General features: G+C 35.2%; 1 long non-coding RNA gene and 1 other non-coding gene across 3 annotated transcripts; one reads left to right on the forward strand and one right to left on the reverse strand.

Moving 5' to 3' along the window:
- Positions 1–622: 622 nt before the first annotated feature.
- On the reverse strand, positions 623–3,414 carry LOC113317095. Of its 2 annotated transcripts, XR_003343240.1 has the most exons (3): positions 3,000–3,405; positions 2,004–2,828; positions 623–978 (listed from the first exon to the last, which is right to left on the reverse strand). It is a non-coding gene; the product is annotated as an uncharacterized LOC113317095 (long non-coding RNA). The 2 variants fall into 2 exon arrangements; XR_003343239.1 differs by having other exon boundaries at positions 623–2,828; positions 3,000–3,414.
- A 15,240-nt stretch (positions 3,415–18,654) lies between these two features.
- On the forward strand, positions 18,655–18,761 carry LOC113319797. The gene has a single exon (XR_003345789.1). It is a non-coding gene; the product is annotated as a small nucleolar RNA R71 (small nucleolar RNA).
- Positions 18,762–22,814: the final 4,053 nt, after the last annotated feature.

Below are 22,814 nucleotides of genomic sequence, written 5' to 3' on the forward strand. Positions count from 1 at the left end.
AAATAATAAAGAGTACTGACTGCTGCTAACTTGAGCTAGCTTGAGCTCCAATGTTGATGCCTGCTAACGTTGATGGTATTCTATAAAATCATCAAACTGGAAAGAAGGCAACAAATTAGCTAGGAATAAACAAATAAGTCAAGGTAATTAACTTTAATTAGAAAAAAGAACATCAAAGAAGAAGGTATATGAAATTTCCTAATTTGAATATCTTAGTCGAGGCTTTGCAATCTATTGGAAATGAAGACTTTAGAAATTTAAAGCAACAAAGCTCTATTGGTTAAAGATGCATGGAGTTTATATTAGAACACAAATCAGCTTTGAGCTAGCACTATATAAGTTTAAGTTTTTTGATAATACTTCCCTAGTAAATTCTAATCTTTTTGTACAGATTTAATAATGTGATTATTTCTATTAACTTTATACAAAATATGTTTCTAGGGAAGTTAATAATACTTTTTGCACAAATTTAATAATATGTTTCTAGGGAAGTTAATAATACTTCCCTAGAAACAACTCCAACTGGTCTGAATCTTCTTGCACAAAGTTAATAATATGATCATTAAATTTAAAAACAAAATGACCCAGATGACCGAATATAAAACAATGCAATGCGCTCAGATTAAAAATAAATAAATAAAAACATATTGCATTTTCAGATAGGTGCCCATGACAATGCGATGTATCAAGACGCGGTGAAATCTACTGGACAGAAAGGAATTTTAGTTGCATTCTTCCTCTATATATTATGCCTCAACCCCGGATTGAAACATGTGCAATAATTCCAATATTTGAGTGCCAATAGTAAGTATATAATTATTGTTATTCGCTTCAGCAAACACATTACAGTCTGTTTAGCCGATTCTTCAACATTGGGTAGTATGTGATATACGGGTATGGAGTAGCCTTAATAATCCTTGCTCTTCCTTCTTCATACTACTTCAGCAAAAATTTCATCCACAAACTTTTTCTCCTTTTCTGAAATGGTAATCAATGATTTATTAGTGAACTTTTGAAGCACTTAGTAGATATTTTAAGGAAAATGTTATTCTCTGTGTGGGTTTTGGTGTCCTGATCTGCTAAAATAGATGTGCATTATGATGATCTTCCGAGTTCAATGAAATTTGTAAGCAAACAAAAACTTTACATTTTTACATATGATCTGGTAAGAAAAACTCTTTAATACAAAAAAATTACTATGTCTGATCAATTTCAGCTTTTGGCATCATAAATTGACAAAAGTAGACTGACTTTTTTGTTTGGCCTAGCCTTGAATGTTTATCTTTTCAAAATCCTCTTACTCTAGCTATTGAGAAGCCTTGCCTCTGTAACAGTGGGTGGTATGGAGTGACACAAGGTGATTTTAATCAAAAATAATCTTTGGAGTAAAGATACGCCTCTTCTTGTCACCATTATTCACCAGGTCCACCTTCACCACCACCAGTTGTTTCTCTCAATATTATTGCCTTAATTTTCCTAAGATGCATCCTAAAAGTTGATCAGTTGGATTTCCCCCTTGCTCCAAGGGTAGACATCTTTTTCAAAGGCCTGTGCAATTCTAAAATGTTGCAAAAATGTTTCCTTAGTTTCCTAGATCACTTTGATCAAATAAATACAGAACAACTCTTAGGTCAGAATTTCAAATTTCTCATATGTATGACAAAGTGGAGTACTTGACCAAGAAATAGTCAGCAATGAAGTTGAAAAGGAAAAGAAATTATAGCTAATGGTAGTAAGATCACATTACTAAGATTTTAGCATAACTATATCTTACAGTGCACAATTGTAAATCCAATCAATTAAAGTTGTATACCAAAAACAAGGTATATCTGGTAAGAATAGAGACAACACCAAGAAAAAAATTAAAAACATTCTTTTAATTATTCCACAACCAAATGGTCTAGGGGATAGCGATCGGTGAACTGTTTATGCTAATGTTACTGGGCATCAAAGTGTATAAATTGCAAATTCAACTGAACATAAAAGTAAAATTGGATGATTACCTTTAAGTTGTTTCAAGCCTCCCGGTGGAATCACTAATGCTACCTTGTATACATTAATGATCGTAGGAATAGATCATACGAAGAAAAAATCATTAATGCTACCTTGTGTACACTATCAGGGGATACCAAGAACCAATATAAGGAATAGATCGTACAAAGAGTCTGTATCTTATGACGAACCTTATACGCTAAAGATTCTAATCTCATACATTTTTATTAGTTAAATACATCGGTATGCATATGAACATGGAGAATGATACACCCAATTTGAAACCGAAACTCACAAATAAAACAGAGGATATTAATCCCATATCAAAATAGAATTGTATAAAATTTATCACCGAGCAAAATCTATAAAGATCCTTTCGGAATCAGATAAGGTATGAACCCTGAACCAAGTTAGAGGAAAATTCATAGCAAGCTCATAGAAATATAGAGTTAGAACATCGGTCATTGGGATGTACTGTCAAACAGTTGGTTTGCAACTTACTCCCATAGCTTATTCTACATAAACAGATTCATGTAGTCCTGAAATTTCAATTTAAAGTCATACTCCTAAATTAAAATAGACCAAGAATCATTAAAAAAATATGGAAGTTGGATAATTGTACCTTAATCTCTACTTCAATTTCAGCACATTACTCACAGTTATAAACTATCAGGGGATACCAAGAACCAATATAAGGAATAGATCATACGAAGAAAAAATCACTAATGCTACCTTGTGTACATTATCAAGGATACCAAGAACAAATATAAAGAATAGATCATGTAAAGAAAAATTCGCCAATGTCACCAAATGTGGATGTACTGCGTCTCCATGTTCTGCAACCAAGATCAACCATCAATCACTACAAATTTTCACAAACTGGTTAAATTTCAACAGTAAAATTGCAAAAAAATCAGTGAAGATGAGGAAAAAAAAATCTTTGCAATCAAAACCTAGCAAATAAAAACTAAATCAAATGAAAAATTAAGGAAAAAAAAAAGAAAAACCTTTACAGTAGAGAGAATGAAATCATGTAAGTAACTCCAATCTGGGACATTGGAATCAGAGCATAAAATAGGGAGGCATTATAAGCCACGATTTGTCTTTTGCAGTTTCTCAATGGTGTGAGCCGTCGATCGTCTGAAAACACTCGTTTACAGCCGTCAGATGGGTCAAACCATTTGTTTTCGTTAGAATGATATCATATGAACCTTGAAATTACATCTTTTCATATTTATAATGTTTGGATGGTTTAGAAAAAGAGCATTTGCGTATCTTAAATTTGAGATAACAAAAATGAAAAATGGTTATATACATGCAGTTAACATAAAACAAAATGGTTATTCTCTTTAGCAGATACTCTTAATTTCTTTATATATAATCAACCATCTTCCTAATATTTCTTTTCAATTCAATTTAAAGTAGATTGAACTTTTACATATTTTAGTCGAATTGATGCTTGAAGAATCGAGATAGTGTCCATCTTCATGTCAGGTATCTGTTTTGCCTCTCATTGTGAGTTTCCACGGCTACTACGATACATTACTAAATCCCATTGTTTTCCGTCCATATCATTGAATCTTTTTTTTTATATTGCCGAAATTAACTTTGACTTCTTCGGCCAAAATCAAGAAGATTTTCATGGAAAATAATTAACGAAGAAAACGCCGGTTCCACCGTTATTGCCCTTTGAATTTTTAAATATTTTTTTAACTGTATTGCTACTTCTGCCGGAGAGTTTCAACCTCTTATTTGGACTAAGTCATGTACATGTTGGTATCTATGGATTGGGGATTCCTGATTATTTATTCTTTTTATTTATATTATATGAACCTTGAAATTACATCTCTTCATATTTAAAATGTCTGGATGGCTTACAAAAAGAGTATTTGCTTATCTTAAATTTGAGATAGCAAAAATGGTTATATACACGCAGTTGACATAAAAAAAATGGTTATTCTCATAGAAGATACTATTTCTTTATAAATAATCAACGATCTTGCTAATACTTCTTTTCAATTCAATTTAAAGTAGATTTAACTTTTACATATTTTAGTCGAATTGATGCTTGAAGACTCGAGATAGTGTCCACCTTCATGTCAGGTATCTGTTTTGTCTCTCATTTTGAGTTTCCACGGCTACTACGGTACGTTACTAAATCCATTGTTTTCCGTCCAATTTACATATCATGTAAATACACATACATATCGCTTTTGAAATTAGTACGAGACTGCATATTTTCATTTTACCAATACTTTTTAAATCTCCTCCTATTACGACAAAAAGGAAAGTTCTAGCACTACTGTTATTTGATTGGCACATCCTTGGTGTGAATTTAAATGATACTCGTATGAGGATTTGATTGACACATCCTTCGTATAGGATTTTAAAATAGAATGATCAAAGATCACCCTCGCATGTGTTACTTCACAATCTTTGGTTGAAATCTGATGGTATCAATCAGATTTTCACGTATCGCTTACAAAATTTATGATTAATGAAATTTTATTGAAAATTTCCATGCACTAAGAACATAAAAGATGACCAAAAAATATCCTGGAAATGCATTACCTCCCTCCTAGGTTAATCGTCGACAGAATAGGAATTTAAAAAGGCTACCATAATTAGACCACGTTTTAGGTTTAACAGTTGTTCAGTACCAATAGAATCTAGCATGCTGCAATAATTTTCTTTGAAGGTTACACTGACAAACCCGAATGGAAAAACTGATAGAACTATTAAAGCAATGACAAAGGGAGCCTAAAATCGAATGACGGGAAAAGATGAGCAACCAAGGGATTTCTTTACTGGGAGACACGAATATAGTTGAGTTTTCTGGGTTAACGTATATGAATTGGCACTCTAACTGAATTAATAATAATATTGTTGGAGATTCATTTTAATTATAAGTAAGAATACTACAAAAATTACAGTAAATGGAAATAATTCAACTGCATTCACAGACATTATCGAATGATTGCAATGGGTAGAAAAATGGTAAGTGATAATTTTCCGGTATAGCAATAGGACCATCACATTCTACAACTTCAGAAACAGAAAAACAATGGTGGAAAAAGGTTTCATTGCCAATCTGATTGCTGATAGATCGACCATTAGGTCCATCAGACTAACAACTAATGATATAAAGTAACATACATGATACAAATTCATAGTATTACGAAATCGTCACAATTACAATGTTTTATTACACATTGAACTCCGAAGGAGTATGATTTACAATAATATAACTAATCGAACAAGTGAAGCAAACATTTCAAACCAAACGGCACGGGTCATATCCTAGTATAATAAATATAACAAGCGAAAATTAAAAAAGATAGTAAAAACATATCTCCTCTAAGTTCAATTCTTTCTTAGATGGTCATGAAAATTTCTGCTTTTCTTAAAGATTCTAGTTCATGGAAATATCGGTTCATACTGATAATAGTTATTCATTACTTCATTCTTACTACATGTTCTATTGATTATTGAATCTGATAATAAAATTTAGATAAAAAATTTGATTAGTTATAGGTGTCTTAAACACCTTGATTTATTATTAATTGATAACGCTTTCTTTGTTATTTTTATTGTGAATTATATATTTTACGTTTGCTTTTGAGTTTTTGGTGTTTGGGAGTAATTTGAGCAAAAGAAGAATAAATACGCTCAAACGGGCAAAAAGACCATCTGAAGTCAAGAGAAGTGTTAAACACACCAAAGAAATTACTCAGGGAAACCACGAGCCTAGCCAAGACAAGGGGATGCCACTTCAGGGTAGCTCTTATATATTTATTGGATGTCAAAATGACCTAATTCTAAAGACCTAACTAACTCGAAATCAAAGAAGAATAACCTTCTTTTTTCTTCCTTCTTATGAGGAGTGGAGTTCTGCTGTCATTTACCTGAAATTTAAAGAAGAGAGATGGCTGCTGTGACAACGAGAAAGTGGGTTCAATTCATCACCGATGAGACATGGAAGATGCATGTTACAGAGTAAAGGGAAACTTGGGTTAAGTCGTGAACAAGATATGGGAACATAATGGACGCAATGATGATGAGGTGGTGATTCAGAGTTAGGGTTTGAAACATGAAGAAGTGGGGTTTGCTGATGGTGATGGTGATGGTGATTGATTAATAATTCTGATGCTGAGGAAGGAGAGATGAGATGATGGTGATAGATGAAAGAATTAACTGGAGAATTTTGGGTTTGTTGTGAACAAGAGAGAAAAGGGATCTTATGTTTAAGAGATGGGTTCTAATGATTGAGGGGCTGCAGTTGAATAAGAAGAAAACAGGTTTATGCTGGAATCAAAGAGTGACAAAGAAATCAGCAAACAAATGAGCAAGTTGATACCGTTCAAGAATGGAACTTGAACATTGTATGAAATGGAGAAGAAGAAATTATGGAGATGAGATGATGTTTCTATCCATGGTCTGATGGGTTGTATGTTGAATAAGAGTTTGGAATGGAATTGGTGTTGGTTACTGGTGGAGGAAGTTAGCTGGGACAAAGAAGGGGTTTTGAGTTGTGAGTGTTGATTTGAAAGATAAAATTAGGGATAAAGGTGCAGGTGATGGTGCTGAGAAGAATTGAGGCAGTAGAAAGATGGGTTTTGCTGTGGACACTTGAATCAGGTGATATTGTCAAAAAATGGTCGTCGAAAAACTAGTGGTTCCGATATCAACATAATTAAGACAAACCTTGCGTGATATAATATAAACATAGATTGTCAAGAAGATAACACCCACAAGATGTCCACTTGGTACACAGTATATGTTCGGAACGAACCAATGGGACCAACCTTTGTTTGATTAACGTATAAGATTTCAATCAAAATAAATAATCTTGTCGGATTCTAATCAGTCCAATGTGCACGTATTATAATCACAAAGATCAGAATTCTAATCCGAAAATCTTCTTGTATTCAAATCATTCAGTCTTCAATGTACCTACACAAACAACTTGATTCCCTTGTAATTTATCACACACGGAACAGAGTCAGTTAACAATGGATGAACACAAGCCTATCTTCAGATCTAAAAACAGATATGAACTTTGTCAATCCTTGATCTAGTTCGAGTGTTCTCATATCAGAAGATAATGATCACAAAATAAACAAACTAGTTATTATCAAGGTTCAACTACCGTTAGTCAATAAAATCAATAATCGAAAACTAAAATAACAATACGATTTAAATTTCCCACCAACGGTACTTCTAGATGCTTCTTGATCCCAAAAAAGTCTTTAAGTGAAGCGGACGTAAGAAATTTCATATATTTAGGATACACTCATCTCCAAGTGAGTATTACAAGTACTATACCAATCACTAAGTGGTGTGGTGGTTGGTATGCTCCCTCCCACTGTGGAGGTCGGGGGTCAGACCCTGTAATTGCTGAAATTCACTTCAATTGAAAGAGTTTGGATGTAGTCTAGGGACCACTTTTTTTTTTTAAAAAAAAAAATTTTAGGGACCACTAGTCTAGGGAATAAATTTTTTTTACAAGTAGTACTACTAGTTGGCTTCCCACACTGAATACAAAATGAAGTGCGTGTGTTCTGGGATAAGTTTGTAAGAACAACAAATTTAACTATTTATAGACTAATTTATTTTGGACACCAAGGTATTTCCAAATCTGAAAATAATAAAAGAGATGCAATAAATACCAATTTTCGGTTTCCACTAAATTCCAACTGTTATCCTACTAACATATCAAAATCTGTCATGGATGACAATTGAATATTAGCTAGCAGACAAGTATACTTTACTAATATATGATCCAGGGATATGCTTTAATTACTGGGAAACTAAAGGCATATAAATTCCGAATATCAAAAAGATATTATGAAATATTTTGGTTTTAGGATCAAGAAAAATACTTGAACATTAAAAAAAAAGATTTTACCAAATGTTCAAATACTATGTTGATATTGTGAACTTTCCATGTTAACTAAAACAAATTCCGATATATATGCAAACTATAGAGTAATAGAAAAATCAGAAATATGTTTGTAATTGGTTAACCTATTAGGGATAGGTCCTGCAATAGATCCCCAAGTAGGAATCATTCCTGCTAAAGATCCCTGGGACGGATCCTAATATAGATCCTAGTTTAAGGGATTGGTCGTAAAACAAATCCTATGATTCCTTTCATCTACGAAACAAGTATCGCAAGTCTATGTTCTTAAGCACATGTAATTGAACATAGTTTTCTAGATAAGGAATCAACTAAAATTCAAGACACTAAAATATTGACGAATTACCAAATAGTATTATGTCGTAATTATGAAGCTCAAGATAAACGTTTAACTTCGTAATCCAATATACCAAAGTTGTATGAAAAAACTCGTACATACTTCGTGTTTCCGATTTGATCTGCAAATCTTAAGTTACTTTGGAATAAAATACAGGAAAACATACACAGCAAGGGTAATGGAAATTTTCTTCTATTTGCCAACATCTCCTAAAATTCCAATACGCTTTGATGGTGCTTCCAAAGGAAACCCAGGAACTGCAGGGTATGGTTTTGCTGCAAGGGACTTTGAAGGTAAACTATTAATTGCAGTAACTGGTGGTGTTGGTATTGCAACAAATTTCATTGCAGAGATACTAGCAGTGGTGAAACAATGTGAATCGGCAGAGCAGAATAACCATTTGCAAATATGTTTCAGGTCTGACTCTAAAGCAGTTGTTTTAGCTTTTCAAAGTAATAAATTGCCTTGATTTATTGTATCAAGATGGAATAAAGTATGCAATTTTCTGTTGAGTTATGAAATAGAACATACAGACAGAGAAATAAACACTACATCAAACTCACTTGCAAAACAGGGGAGCACATTGGGAGCTGGTTGTGTCATTGTCTACACAGATAGTAGCTCATTTACTTTAGAGTCACCCTTACAACCTTATTATAGGTTTTACTGATGTTGTCTTTCATTTTTGTGTAAAGCCTTATTGGGCAGTTTTGTAATAGTCTGTTCTGATAATAGTTAATCAATAAACTTTTGATTGAGCAAAAAAAAATGATCATAATATATTGGTCAAGTCACCAATACTAGAGATATATAAATATAACATTGTATGTTATGTTTTAAATATAAACGACTTGAAAGCAACATATATAGAAAAGGAAACAAGTCAAGTTGGTATTACTAACCTCAAACAGAAGGATGACGTATGATGATATCGCTACGTCTTCAGGTTCTTCAGAGTAACATGAGCTTGTCTCAGCATTTCTAATGTTCCCAGTCTAACATAAAGAAGTTGATTCTAGTAATCTAGTCAAGCATCTTCGAGTTTTGGAGTTAAAATATGGCAACCAAACTTAACATACCGACTCTTCGTGGGTTCAACCGAACAATGCTCTAACAATCTCCCCATTTGTCAATTTTAGTTAGAAAACTCTTTACATATGGAGAATACAAAAGATAAAATATGTCACATTGCATAACAGTCTTTTAACTCATTGTTCATTCATACGATTGATTCCAAGTTTCAACAACACAATAACCTACAGAAATTCAAAAATAAATGCGGTTGTTGAAGCATTTGAATAATAAAAAGCTTTACTCCCTCCGAAGGAAAGCTATGTATATATTCAATCTGAACATATTTGTTATTCACTTTCGTAGTATGTAATACTACACAATATAATATGTTACTCCCCTTTAAACAGTTCTTTACTCTTTTCCGTTTAGATATATACTTTTCGGTGCATATATCCTTCTTTAATGATTTCAAGTCACTGTATACTCCATATATTTGTCCTCCCTTTTGTCACAAAAATGACAAAGAGACGAGGAAATACAACAAGTATTTTGAAAGGATCCTCAAGTTCATAGAAATTGGTATAACCTATAAGAGTTAAGCAAGAAGGTACAACATACCACTTTTGATAAGCAATACTAAAACCGAAACTACCTAAGTAATTTTATTTTAGCCTCTTAAGAATTACATATCAGAATTATTAGTTACTTATCAGGATCCAATTATACAAAAATAATTGTGCCTATTTTGATAAGCCTAAATAGTTTAGGTTACTAGTTTTCTTATCAGGTACCGGTTAGACTTGAACAATCGTACCTTATTTCGATAAGCCTAAATTAATAAAAGAATTAACTTATTTTTATTATCAGGGACCGATTAGGAATTAATTATAACTTACTTCGATAAGTAGAACTAGGTTATATAACTAGTCTCTTATCAGGAAGCGATTAACTAAAAATAATCGTTACCTCACTTCGACACGTCAAATTAAGATCGGAATCGATCTAGTTACTTGTCAGGAAAGATATTATAAGAAACAATTGCTCCCTTGGTTTCCACAACCATATGCCCCACAAAGACATGATATTTAAGCGCCGGTTCAAAACAGAACTCTCCCCTATTATTTTTTATTCCTTGCAAAGTAAAAGAATAACAAAAAGACAATCTTTATCAGAAAAAGTTCGAAAGATACTAGCTATTACCTGTTACGAAGTAGAAAGCTAAAACCGAAACTGATATGTATATTAAATACATATCCTATGAAACATAAATCGATAATAGTATAATTGTGACTTTACAGTTAATCAATATATTCTACTTATGATTATTTGATAAAGCAACCTTACAGGTTAGATATGAAATACGTTAAATCAAAAAGTCACAAAATCATAAGAGATTAGCAATATGAGATTGAAACTTTAAAGTTAATCCCATAATTGAATGCGAAGCAAAGATATCTTAAATAAGAACAAGCAATCCAGTCATAAATATCAAACGAATGACACAAATATTTAACATAAAAATTTATCATTCATAGATAGTTTAGATAAACTTTACATAAACATTAACGTCAATTAACAACTGATTAGTTTATTGAACAGTTTATCTCAAGATATGATTAAACATAGAGTCATTTCATTTAGAGATCATCTTCAATATCTTCAAACTTTTCGGTATTTTCATCCTCTACATCATGACTAATTTCCCAAACACGATGAAAAGACGAGGGTACCCAAATACACCACAATATTTTTGTTTCAACCTATAAGTCCTCTACCGAATGTGATCGCCTATGGACAAAATCGAGACAATGAGACAATTCGGTTCACACTTCGTGTCATTGTCTATGGATATGAGATCGAGCCAATACAACAACAAGATAACTTGTGTGATTGATGATGGGATTTCAAGTTGTTGTAGTAGTGGTAGGTTTGTTGAGACTTGTGAAAGCAAAAGATTTTAGATTTAATGAAATTTAAAAACAAACAAAACTTAATTCAAGATTATTAGGAATAACCAAGACACTGATTCCACTAACACACATGAATAAATTATGGCAAATAATCCAAAACTCTAATTATCTTTTAAGTCTCTTATTTCTTAATTCACAAATAATCAAACATATTCTCAAATATTAATTGTATTCCCCAAGCATAGACTATCAATTGATTAAACAAAGTATAATCTATCAAATTGAATCACAAGTAATTAAGAAAATTATGTAAACATTTAAAAACTATGCAAAAGCAGTGATTGAATGAATTAAATTAAAAATTAGAGAAAATGAAATAGTTACCCATTATTCATGCGTGAATAGCTTCCCCATTGCCTTGGTTGTGTGATATTTAACTCATTATCATGTTGGAAACAAGCTCAAAAGTTGATTTCATTGATCAAATGGTGTTTACAAATGATGAAAAGGGAGAAATAATTCAAAACCGGGTTTGTAACGCTTATAATTGTTGCAAACCAAAGAACGATAAAACAGTACTGTCGTTGATTCTGTAGCTCTCGACCCACGCCTGTATGTCGTTTCCACTGTTGAAAAACGACTGTCTTGGATGGTCTGTTCTTCGCGTTCTTCAGATGAGCAACAGCAGAAGCAGGTTTCTCTGGTGATCGTATTTCGTATCTGTGATGTTCCAAATCCTTCTCAAATTCTCCGCCCACCACTTCAACTCCTCCGAACTCCATATATAGTCGACAGGAACATATATAACTTCTCATCACTCCAAAATATTCTCACGGTAAATACAATATCTCCGGAATATTTTTGTTTCCTTTTCTTCATGTGTACGTGTCTGCAACTTTAAATCTTTATTCCAACACGCAATATTTGGTTGTGTACACGACCAGATGGTGAGAATCACTCTAGACACGTACGCCAACACACCAAATCCCAAGAAGATCTCTCGGAAAAACCACACGCCTCTGTTTTCTTCATCTCGACGATATAGTCCAAATTCACCGGTTCTAATGGACTTACCAGTCCTGTTAGGGTGAAACAGGCCCAGTCCAATCAATTGCAACGTTTTAATCTCCGTAGAAGTCGTTCAAAACGAAAACAACAATATTGGGTTTTTCGAAACACGTAACTCCCTGAGTTGTTCAATCTGAAATTCCAGCCAATTTTAATCCACTCCAAAAGCCGAACCCTAATTCTGCAAGTTACTGCCACATATTTCCCGCCAAATTTATTTTTGAAATGTTGAAGATGAATTGCCCCTTAACCGAGACCTGGGGTGCGAATAGCAGGTTGCGCCCTGGGATGCCCCTTAGTAACTGGGTGCCCCTTATCCAATCTAAGAGTTTGTATAGCAAATATCCTCCGAGGGGTGTTCCGCATAATTTTTCGAGCCGATTTTTCCAAAAATGTTAACTGGCCAAAAATACGTACACACACATAAAACACCATAATTAGCACAAAAATCGAGCACTAACAATACACACATTGAGCACAATTCAGACACAAAAATGTGTCTATCAAACACCCCCAAACTTATTATTTGCTAGTCCTCGAGCAAATCTAATTTGGAAAATAAAATGACTACACTTAGCACGTACAGCAAGTCGTTAAACTTCTAGGTGGCCCTAGCGGGGGAGTGTTGTCTCCGAAGGGTTTACCAGAGGTGTACCCACAAAACCTTTACTCCAGACCCTAATTATCTACGAAGAACCTTGGAAGGCACTAAATAATCTCCTTGGTTGGCATACAAACATTGACTATAGGAGGAAGTACCCTGATGCGAAATTCCAATTGATGTACACTAGTTTGCACTCAGCATACTAAAATTCATATATAAGTGACATAGCTCTACTCAGACAGTTTCTAGACATCATAACTGGAGTCAACCAATCACATGGAAAGATTAAGAAGATGGATAAAGAGAAAAATAGATGGTTTAAAGTGAACGGTGTTTCCCATATCTGTCTGAAGGCCTCTGCCAAGATGAACCTATTATAATGGACTGAGATACCGACCTGACTAATATCAACACAACTGGCATATACAATGGGACCAGTGGTCGATAAACCTAACTCTAGGTCAACACAACTGGCATATACAAGGGCACCAGTGGTCGACTTTATTGAATTTATTCCGGTTGGTCTGATGGTCTGGTCTTTTTTTTCTTTTTTTTTTTGGTATCTCAATCACCCTAATTCACCTTAGCAAAGGTAACAATTTTTATCGTGTGCCCCACCAAGTCACTTAAAAAATAAAAAACAGAAGGAGTATGATTCAACGAGATATGGCGAAACTACCATATTTTTTTTTTTAAATTCTAACACCTGAGCTCTGTGCTTTTATGAATAGACTCTTTAGATGTTTCCATCTAATCAGATTGGTTCCTCAAATCCTACAACCAAGATGTTCCCATCCACTTAGATTGGTTAGTGCCAACCTTAATAAGCATAAATTTCTAGGCTCTGGAGTTTATTTATTGCAACTAAAAGCTAACAAAAAGTTTCTTCCCCACCCCCAAACTTAAATCTAACATTGTCCTCAATGTTTCTAATGAAAGAGCAATACCAAAAATTAAGGTAACATGAGGAATCAGTAAAGATAGAAGTCGGAAAGATAGTACCTGGGTGAAGAAAGAAATCAAAAACTAATATACAACATACAATCGCCTCGATGGTCAATCAAGGGTAAACAGGGTCCTCCAGAGGGACCTCCTCAACATCACCTGTAGGAAAGGGCTCTAAAAAGGGTTTCAATCTCTGACCGTTAACCTTCGAAGAACTGCTACCATCCGGTGTCTCGATCTCAACAGCTCCATGAGGAAAGACAATGCGAACAATAAAAAGGACCCGTCCACCGAGAACGTAACTTCCCAGGGAAAAGATGCAAGCGGGTATCATACAGAAGAAATTTTTGACCTGGAGAAAATGACTTTCTTAAAATATTCTTATCATGCACAAGTTTCTTTTTGTTCTTATACTCCTTAGCATTATCGTATGCATGTCTACGAATTTCTTCCAACTTATTGAGCTGGAGTTTCCTATGGGCTCCTGCCTTGTCTAGTGAAAAATTTAGCTGCTTAACAACGAAATATGCTCTATGTTCTAACTCAACAGGTAAGTGACATGCCTTGCCATACACAATTCGATAAGGTGACATTCCAATGGGGGTCGTAAACGCAGTACGGTAAGCCTAGACGACCAGTCTTTCCGATTAGGATTAACTGTTTTCTATAATACGCTTTATCTCCCTATTGGAAACCTCAACCTGACCACTAGTCTGTGGATGATATGGGGTAGCTACCTTATGTGTAATACCATATTTCTTCATCAAAAGCCTAAAAGGTCCATTACAAAAGTGCGACCCTCAATCACTAATTATAGCTCGCGGTGTACCAAAACGTGTAAGTATATTATTTTTTAAGAACTCAATCACAACCCTATGGTCATTAGTCTTACACGCAACCTCCTCAATCCACTTAGAGACATAGTCTACAGCGACAAGGATGTATAAATTACCAAAAGAACTAGGAAACGGACCCATAAAGTCAATACCCCACACATCAAAGACCTCAACAACTAAAGTAGGGTTCAAGGGCATCATGTTCCTACGGGAAATGGTTCCTAATTTCTGGCAACGTTCACAAGTAACACAGTAACTGTGGGAGTCTTTAAACAACGAACGCCAATAGAATCCACACTGCAATATCTTAGCAGCAGTCCTCTTAGCACTAAAGTGATCCCCACAAGCATGATCATGACAAAAGGAAATAATACTGGACTGGTCACTCTCAGGTATACATCTTCTAATAATCTGGTCTGGACAATACTTAAAAAAATAAGGATCATCCCAAAAGAAGTGCTTCACCTCGGCTAAAAACCTAGAACGATCTTGTTTACCCCAATGTTGGGGCATTCGACCAGTAACAATATAGTTCACTATATTTTCATACCAAGGTAATTGGTTAACAAAAAGCAGTTTTTCATCAGGAAAGCTATCCCTTATAGGAAGGGAATCATCAGTGGAATCAACAACTAGCCTAGACAAGTGGTATGCTACTACATTTTTGGGACCCTTTTTGTCTCTAATGTATGGAGAAAACTCTTGCAACAAAAGGATCCACCTAATCAATCTAGGTTTCGTATCCTTTTTAGACAGAAGATATTTTAAAGCAGCATGATCAGTATATATTACGATCTTAGAACCTAAGAGAAGGGTCTAAACTTGTCTAAGGCAAACACAATGGCTAATAGTTCCTTCCCGATAGTGGTATAGTTCAACTGGGCATCATTCAGAGTTTTTCTAGCATAGTAAATCACATGAAGTAATTTATTTTCTCACTAACCTAGCACAACACCAATAGCATAATCTGAAGCATCACACATGATCTCAAAGGGTAAGTTCCAGTTGGGTGCCTGGACTATGTGGGCGGTAGTGAATAAATTCTTAAGCTTCTCAAAAGCCTTTAAACAAGCATCATCAAAGACAAACTTGACGTCTTTTGCAAGCAAATTGCAAAGAGGTCTAGAAATCAAGCTAAAATCCTTAATGAATTGACGATAAGAATCTGCATGCCCTAAGAATGACCTAATATCTCTTACGGTTTTTGGGACCTGTAAAGTTTTAATAAGGTCAACTTTGGCTCTATCTACCTCTATACCTTTCGAAGATACGATATGCCCTAGAACAATTCCTGAACGAACCATGAAGTGACATTTCTCCCAATTAAGCACTAAATTCTTTTCCTTACACCTAGTCAAAACTAATGACAAATGATGCAAGCACTCATCGAAAGATGAACCAAACACTGAAAAATCATCCATAAAGACCTCTAAGAACCGTTCTACCATGTCAGAAAATATGCTCAACATACAACGCTGAAAGGTCGCAGGGGCATTGCATATCCCGAAAGACATGCGTCTATACACAAAGGTACCAAAGGGACAAGTAAAAGTGGTTTTTTCTTGGTCTTCTGGGGAAATAACAACCTGATTATAACCGCAGTATCCATCTAAAAAGCAATAATGGATACGTCCAGCTAATCTCTCTAGCATTTGGTCTATGAAGGAAAGGGGAAAGTGGTCCTTCCTAGTGACCTTGTTCAATTTTCTATAGTCAATACAGACACGCCAACCCGTGGTCACTCGGGTTGGTATTAACTCATTTATTCTCATTCTGGACTACAGTAATACCGGATTTCTTGGGAACAACCTGAATGGGGCTGACCCACTTACTGTCTGAAATGGGGTAGATAATGCTTGCATCTAACAGCTTAAGAACCTCGGTTCGAACTACTTCTTTCATATTAGGGTTCAGTCGACGTTGCATCTCCCTAGAAGATTTGGTGTCACTCTCTAAATAGATCTGATGCATACAAACAGTGGGATTTATACCCTTAATGTATGCTATGGTCCACCCTAAAGATTCCTTATTGTTTTGAAGGACGGTTACTAGCCTACTTTCCTGATCACTATCCAAGTCGGATGCTATAATCACAGGTAAAGTTTCAGATGGGCCTAAAAACACATACTTCAGGGTATCTGGTAATGGTTTAAGGTCCAACTTAGGAGGCTCTTCTAAAGAAGGAACTAGGGTAGACTTAGAAACTGGTAGTGGTTCGAACTTAGGTTTCCATCCATTACTAGTGTCTAACAAAGGGGTTGAATCTAATAGAGCATTCACCTCATTAATCACATTATCATCATCAAAATCAATCCCAAAGTGAGCTAGGCATTTTTCTAATGGATCTTCTAGTAAAGTGTTTGGTAATGATTAATATTCCTATCATGTTCACCTCTTATATGTTCGAGTCATCTAGTTCAGAGGGTAGCTTACTAATATTAAAAATGTTCAGCTCAATAATCATATTACCAAAAGATAAATTCATAATACCGTTTCGACAATTGATGATCGCATTGGATGTAGCTAAAAACGGGCGACCTAAAATCACTGGTATCTGGTTCTCTGGGTCAGGGAAAGGTTGGGTATCTAGGATAACAAAATCCACAGGATATATAAACTTGTCGACCTCTATAAGAACATCCTCGATCACACCATGAGGAATTTTAACGGACGTATCAGTTAACTGAAGTGTCATCTGGGTAGGTTTCATCTCACCAAGTCCTATCTTAAGGTACACATTGTATGGAAGTAAGTTCACACTGGATCCTAAGTCAAGCAAAGCTTTCTCGACACGGTATTTACCTATTGTGCAAGAAATAGTAGGGGACCCTGGGTCTTTATACTTAGGAGTGGTATTCTGAATAATAGAACTCACATGACTAGCTGGGAAGGCTTTCTTCTGGACACTAAGTTTTCGCTTTCGCGTACACATATCCTTAAGAAACTTGGCATAAGCGGGAATCTGCTTAATCGCATCTAACAATGGGAGGTTGATAGTAACCTGCTTAAAAACCTCCAATATATCATTAAAGTTGGACTCCCTCTTAGTTGGAACTAGCATATGGGTTAATGGGGCTCTAGGAACAAAGTCGGGCTCAATATGACCCTCATTGGTCTCTTTAGAGACTCTATCAGTCTCCTCAGTTTCTGGTTCAGAAGGGTGAACTACAACATGTTCACTATCAGGCATGGAAACCTTGTTGTCTATCACTCTACCACTCCTAAGGGTTTTAATAGCATTTACATGTCGGATGGTCTTTCACCTATTTCATTAATTCCTCTAGGGTTGGGTTGAGTTTGACTAGGAAACTTACCTCTTTCTCTTAAAGACTCATTTATCTGACTAACCGGTTTTCAACTCGGAATAGCTGGAGATTAGCCTGACCTATTCTCTTATTTTCTTCTAAACCTTGAGCGACAGATTGGCTGAAACGCACAGTGTTACGATTACAAAGCAAGAGACTCTCTAAACATAATCTTCTTATACGAAGTTTGAAACTGTGCCGGAGCTGAAGGATTCTTATATAGCCAAAACCTGGGAACCTGAGAGTTACTAACTGACCTTGATTCTGGGCCCTTAGACCAAGAAGGTTGGGATGGTTTCTTCCAGCCAGGTTAAGGTTGTTTCTGAACATGGGTCAAACTTCTGACGGTTATCGAATCTAGTGTGTTATAAGAGCATTGGCTTGCTCCTCAACGTTATGACCTTCCCAAAAGGCTCTATCTACCATTATTACCACTAGAAATGACTTAATTCTAAGGCTTCTAACCTTTTGTCTATGGATGCTATTTTAGCATCTGACTCATAAGATCCTTCTATCCTATTGACATTTCCTCTACTTAGAATATTGTTTCTGGGGTTCCCTACTATTTTCCCATTGTTGGGTCTTATCGGCGATTTCATTCAAAAATTTCATCGCCTCATCAACAGTTTTATATCTCAACCCACCTGTGCATAAGGACTCAACCATGGTTGTTGTTGAATAATCTAAACCCTCGTAGATGGATCTGAACTAACCTACCATCTCTAACCATGATGAGGACATTGAGATATTAAGTCATTGAACCTTTCTAAATACCTATATAAAGATTCTCCCTTTTGTTGAGCAAAAGTACAGATTTGTGTCCTAATAGACGATGTTTTGTGCCTTGGGAAAAACTTCTGTATAAAGGCAGATGTAAGTTTGTCATAGGTTTCAATTGACTCAGAAGCCAAACTATACAACCAAGATTTGGCTTTATCTTTTAAGGAAAAGGGGAATAACCTAAGTTTTAACGCATCATCACTAAGGTTTTTAATCTTCAAAGTACTACAAACTTCTTCAAATTCCCTAACATAAAAATAGGGGTTCTCATTCTCTTTTCCTAAAAATATTGGGAGCATCTGTAATGTCCCAGGTTTGAGTTCATAATTTTCCTCGGTTTCAGCTAACTTGATACAAGACGAACGAGAGGTCCTAGTTGGGTTTAATAAAGCTTTAAAAGTTTCCATTTCTGGCACTACCAAAGGACTAGGAGTACTTTCTTCACTAATTGTAAAGTTTTCAAAACTGAAATTTCCAAAGACATGGCTCTCAAAAGAAGAGTCTTCGAGCTCCCCGCCTTCACAAGAAGAACTACTAGGTTTATCACTAATCAAACGACCTAGAGTGTTCCTTTTCCAAGCCCTCTCTTTAATAACCTTGGGCATACACTAAAAACAAAAGAAAAAAAAAAGAAATCTTAAAAGGAAGGGAAGTTCTATGCAAACATAAACAAGGCTGACTCCACCACAGCAAACCTACTGATTTCTAGCAAACAAAAAGCATGATGGATTCACTTAGATTCTTTCTAGACCAGCTTCTAATCCTTCGAAAGGGAATTCGTTACAATTTAAGCAAACCCCTCTGGAATCGATCCGAGTTTAACTAAGTTTAATCGAGACGAGGGAAGCTCAGTGGATCTTTGATACCCAAGGCCTCACCGGCGTTACAAGGCGGCGTATTCAACTCGCAGAAACCATCATGAACTTTGAAGCATGCTTAAAAGAGTAACCAATATTTTTCGAATGACTTTCCTATTAAGCTCGTTACCCTATAGGTCTCGTTCTAATCAAATTTTAGGCTTAGGTTCGTGTTTGGTTTCGTTTTCCTAAGGCGGGCAAGAAGGGAACGGTGATGAAATCCGAACCCTTGTCTTGTATGGACAGTCCTTTCCCTTTACTAGGAAATTAAAGCAACCGTTTTCAAATCCTCAGCATATATGCAAACGAAGGAATACAGTAACTCGCTGACAGGGGATTCGCGAGTGTTTCGACAAACTTACCTCCCGTACCAGACAGGGGATGAACCGCTGAAGTCGACTCGGACCACTACTCCTATGTCATGTACGAACCCGAGGGGCCAAGGCGATATCGTAATCGCCGTCCTTCTCTGCAAACAATTGATATTTAAACTACCCTTCCGTAGAGTTTTTTTTTTTTTTTAAAAAAAAAAAGTCCCAAAGTCCACAGTCCAAAGTACAAAAATAAAGAACAAAAGAAAAAGATAATCTAAAAAAATGTCTCTCTCTCTCTCTCTTTTTTTTAGTTAATTTTTATTCTTCTTTTCTTTCGCTCCTTTCGCCTTGCTTTTACTCCAAATCAGTATTCACCAAAAACTTTGGCAAATTTTTCTTTCGCTCCAAAATCCAAAATCTGTAAGGAAAATACAAAAAACCCAAAAACGTAAAGAAGAAAAAATAAAATAAAAATGAAAAACAAATAGAAACCTAAAAAAAAATCTAAAAACTCTAGCCTAAAGACAAGTCCGCGTCAGCGACGCCAATAATTGATGGGATTTCAAGTTGTTGTAGTAGTAATAGGTTCGTTGAGACTTGTGAAATCAAAAGATTTTAGATTTAATAAAATTTAAAAACAAACAAAACTTAATTCAAGATTATTAGGATTAACCAAGACACTGATTCCACTATCACACATGAATAAATTATGGCAAATAATCCAAAACTATAATTATCTTTTAAGTCTCTTATTTCTTAATTCACAAATAATCAAACATATTCTCAAATATTAATTGTATTCCCCAAGCATAGACTATCAATTGATTAAACAAAGTATAATCTATCAAATTGAATCACAAGTAATTAAGAAAATTATGTAAACATTTAAAAACTCTGCAAAAGCAGTGATTGAGTGAATTGTAATTAAAAATTAGAGAAAATGAAATAGTTACCCATTATTCATGCGTGAATAGCTTCCTCATTGCCTTGGTTGTGTGAGATTTAGCTCATTATCATGTTGGAAACACGCTCAAAAATTGATTTCATTGCTCAAATGGTGTTTACAAATTACAAATGATGAAAAGGGGGAAATAATTCAAAACCGGGTCTGTAACACTTATAATTGTTGCAAACCAAAGAACGATAAAACAGTACTGTCGCTGATTCTGTAGCTCTCGACCCACGCCTGTGTGTCGTTTCCACTGTTGAAAAACGACTTTCTTGGATGGTCTGTTCTTCGCGTTCTTCAGATGAGCAGAAGCAGAAGCAGGTTTCTCTGGTGATCGTATTTCGCCTCTGTGATGTTCCAAATCCTTCCCAAACTCTCTGTCCACCACTTCAACTCCTCCGAACTCCATATATAGTCGACAGGAACAAAAATAACTTCTCATCACTCCAAAATATGCTCACAGTAAATACAATATCTCCGGAATATTTTTGTTTCCTTTTCTTCATGTGTACGTGTCTGCAACTTTCAATCTTTATTCCAACACGGAATATTTGGTTGTGTACATGACCAGATGGTCAAAATCACTCTATAAACATACGCCAACACACCAAATCCCAAGAAGATCTCTCAGAAAAACCACACGCCTCTGTTTTCTTCATCTCGACGATATAGTCCAAATTCACCGGTTCTAATGGACTTACCGGTCCTGTTAGGATGAAACAGGCCCATTCCAATCAATTGCAGCGTTTTAATCTCCGTAGAAGTCATCCAAAACCAAAACAGCAATATTAGGTTTTTCGAAACACGTAACTCCCTGAGTTGTTCAATCTGAAATTCCAGCCAATTCTAATCCAAAACATTGGTCATACAATGCATGTTAAGCTTAATCAATTCGTGCCAAGAAGTTTCAGTCATTGAGTCTCCATGAATCCACTCCAAAAGCCGAACCCTAATTCTGCAAGTTACTGCCACAAATTTCCCGCCAAATTTATTTTTGAAATGTTGAAGATGAACTGCCCCTTATCCGAGACCTGGGGTGCGAATAGCAGGTGGCGCCCTGGGATGCCCCTTAGTAATTGGGTGCCCCTTATCCAATCTGAGAGTCCGCATAACAAATATCCTCCGGGGGGTGTTCCGCATAATTTTTCGAGCCGATTTTTCCAAAAATGTTTATTGGCCAAAAATACATAGACACACATAAAACACCATAATTATTACAAAAATCGAGCACTAACAATACACATATTGAGGACAATTCAGACACAAAAATGTGTCTATCAATTGACTATAGATACAAGATCGAGAAAATACTACAACAAAGTGTGTTACTTGATGATAGTTTCGATAATAACCAAACTCTATAGGATAATTATCAAGTAATGCGTAGTTAACATATATGTGTATTTTACTTTATTATAATAAACAATTAAATGCAGAAATAAAAGTAAAAGACACAACAAGATTTTGTTAACGAGGAAACTACAAATGCATAAAAAACCCCGGGACCTAGTCCAGTTTTGAATAATTTCAGAATTTAGCTGCTATACAAAATATAATACCAACTTCGTATAGTTGAGACCAAGCATACTACTGAAAAAACGGGGGTCTAACAACCACCCAATACTTCGATTAGCAATCTGTATGGACTAACTCCAATATACTTTAAAGAGAATCAACCGGACACTCAGACTCAATCTTAAGAAAAGTATATCAAAGAGTTATATCTCAATTTCTCAATTCAATCCAAAATCAAACAAATAGGAATTTGCGAGCCCGATTGAATATAAAAAAATAACTTGGGGTATCAAAAACCAATATCCAAGTGTCAATCAATTTAATCAACAACCAAAGGTTGGATTCACAATTGATTGAACTTACGCACAACCTGTGATATTTCAATTATATAAACAAATATAATGTGGAAAAGAAATAACACAGACACCAGAAATTTTGTTAACGAGGAAACCACAAATGCAGAAAAAC

Source organism: Papaver somniferum, chromosome 10, assembly GCF_003573695.1.
Source record: "Papaver somniferum cultivar HN1 chromosome 10, ASM357369v1, whole genome shotgun sequence".
Lineage (NCBI taxonomy): Eukaryota > Viridiplantae > Streptophyta > Magnoliopsida > Ranunculales > Papaveraceae > Papaver > Papaver somniferum.